Source organism: Peromyscus californicus, unplaced genomic scaffold (genome assembly GCF_007827085.1).
Source record: "Peromyscus californicus insignis strain IS unplaced genomic scaffold, ASM782708v3 Scaffold_10__1_contigs__length_136768540, whole genome shotgun sequence".
Taxonomy (NCBI): domain Eukaryota; kingdom Metazoa; phylum Chordata; class Mammalia; order Rodentia; family Cricetidae; genus Peromyscus; species Peromyscus californicus.
This window is the reverse complement of record NW_026294391.1, coordinates 120,886,899-120,889,315: the sequence shown is the minus strand read 5'-3', so window position 1 is coordinate 120,889,315 and position 2,417 is coordinate 120,886,899.

Genomic DNA, 2,417 nt, shown 5'->3' with positions numbered 1-2,417 from the left:
AATATATAAAACTACCATGTTAAATGGACTGGTCACAGCACTTGTGGAAGAGGCCCAGTCATGTTTTCTTGACTCATGAATCAGCATCTTCAAATAAAAATTAAATAAGTAGGCATTTAACTAAGCAAATTTTGGTAAAACATTCTGTTTTATGAATTCCAATTTCCTATGTATAAAAGAGTTACTAACACCAACTTCTCTAGGTTATTTTTGGCAGTAGATGGGATAATAGATGGTCTACAGTATTAACTATGAACTCAGAAATACTGTATCACTTTCCTAGTACATGATTTGCTCAAAGCTTTGTCAGTGTCTTCTCTTCAACTCAGGGTAGACTTTACTGTCAACATCTGCTTCCCTGGAGAACATCTATGGATTTACCATGATCCCATCACCAGCAATACAAATTTCTTCAAGCAATGTTAGAGTCTCTTTGAATTGTTAATATATTTCATATCACAGCATCTATAATTCTGGGAATCTGTTTCTTATATTGTTATTTTCTTATTATTTGTGTAGACTACAGGCTTTCTAAGGGAAGAAATTCTGTCTTTCTATACTGTGGTAATAAAGCATACTTTGGATTATCTAATGAGCACTAAGCAAATTCTTGAAACTTTATCAGGGACCCAGATAAAAGTCAAAATTTTTGTGGATTTCTGTGGGCCTCTCTAGCACTTTGCTTCTTCCTATTCTCATATGGTCTTCATTTACCATGGTCTCCTATTCCTTGTTCTCCCTCTCTGTTGTTGATCCAGCTGGGATCTCCCACTCCCCCAAACTCTCTTCCCTCGACCCTCGCCCTTCACTACCCCCACTCATGTCCAGGCTGTTCATGTAGATCTCTTCCATTTCTCTGTCATTGGGCGATCCCCATGTCTTTCTTGGGGTCCTGTTTTCCAGGTAGCCTCCCTGGTGATGTGAGTAGCAGTCCAGTCATCCTTGTTCCACATCTAGTATCCTCCTATGAGTGAGTACATACCATATTTGTCTTTCTGAGTCTGGGTTACCTCACTCAGGATGATTTTTTCTAGATCCATCCATTTGCCTGAAAACCTCATGATGTCATTGTTTTTCTCTGCTGAGTAGTATTCCATTGTGTATATGTATCACATTTTGTTTATCCATTCTTCCGTTGAAGGACATCTAGGTTGTTTCCATGTTCTGGATATTACAAACAATGCTGATATGAACATAGCTGAACAAGTGCTCTTATGGTGTGGTTGAGCATTCCTTGGGTATATGCTCAAGAGTGGTATAGCTGGATCTTGGGGGAGATGGATTCCCAATTTTCTAAGAAAGCGCCATATTGATTTCCAAAGTGGTTGTACAAGCTTGCATTCCCACCAGCAGTGGAGGAGAGTTCCCCTAGCTCCACATCCTCTCCAGCATAAGATGTCTTCAGTGTTTTTGATCTTAGCCATTCTGACAGGCGTAAAGTAGTATCTCAGAGTTGTTTTGATTTGCATTTCCCTGATAATTAGGGATGTTGAGCAATTCCTTAAATGTCTTTCAGCCATTTGAGTTTCCTCTGTTGAGAATTCTCTGTTTAGTTCTATAGCCCATTTCTTAATTGGACTGTTGGGCATTTTGATGTCTAATTTCTTGAGTTCCTTATATATTCTGGATATCAGTCCTCTGTCAGATGTGGGATTGGTGAAGACCTTTTCCCATTCTGTAGGCTGTCGCTTTGCCTTGTTGACCATATCCTTTGCTCTATAAAAGCTTCTCAGTTTCAAGAGGTCCTATTGATTGATTGTTTCTCTCAGTGTCTGAGCTACTGGTGTTATATTTAGGAAGTGATTTCCTATGCCAATGCATTCAAGACTACTTCCTACTTTCTCTTCTAGCAGGTTCAGAGTAGCTGGATTTATGTTGAGGTCTTTGATCCACTTGGACTTAAGTTTTGTGCACAGTGATAGATATGGATCTATTTGCAGCCTTCTACATGTTGATATCCAGTTATGCCAGCACCATTTGTTGAAGATGCTTTGCTGGCAATGGTCGAGAGACAGCCCGAACTAACCTACTCTGGTGATGGGATGGCCAAACACCCTAATTGTCGTGCTAGAAACTCCATCTAACTAGTGAGGGATCTGGATGCAGAGATCCATGGCTAGGCCCCGGGTGGAGCTCTGGGAGTCCAATTGTCGAGAATGAGGAGGGTTTATATGGGCACTACTTTTTTTTTTATTAAATTAAGAAAAATTTTTTATTCATTTTACATACCAAAGATCCTCCCTCTTCCCTCCTCCTGCCCCTTCAGCCTCCCCCTCCCAACACACGCACCCCCATTCCCTCCTACAGGAAGGTAAGGCCTTCCATGGGGAGGTACATTTAGTAGAAGCAGGTCCAAGCCCCTCCCCCTGCTTCAAGGCTGTGTGAGGTGCAATGAAGGGTAGGGGATGGGGGATGAG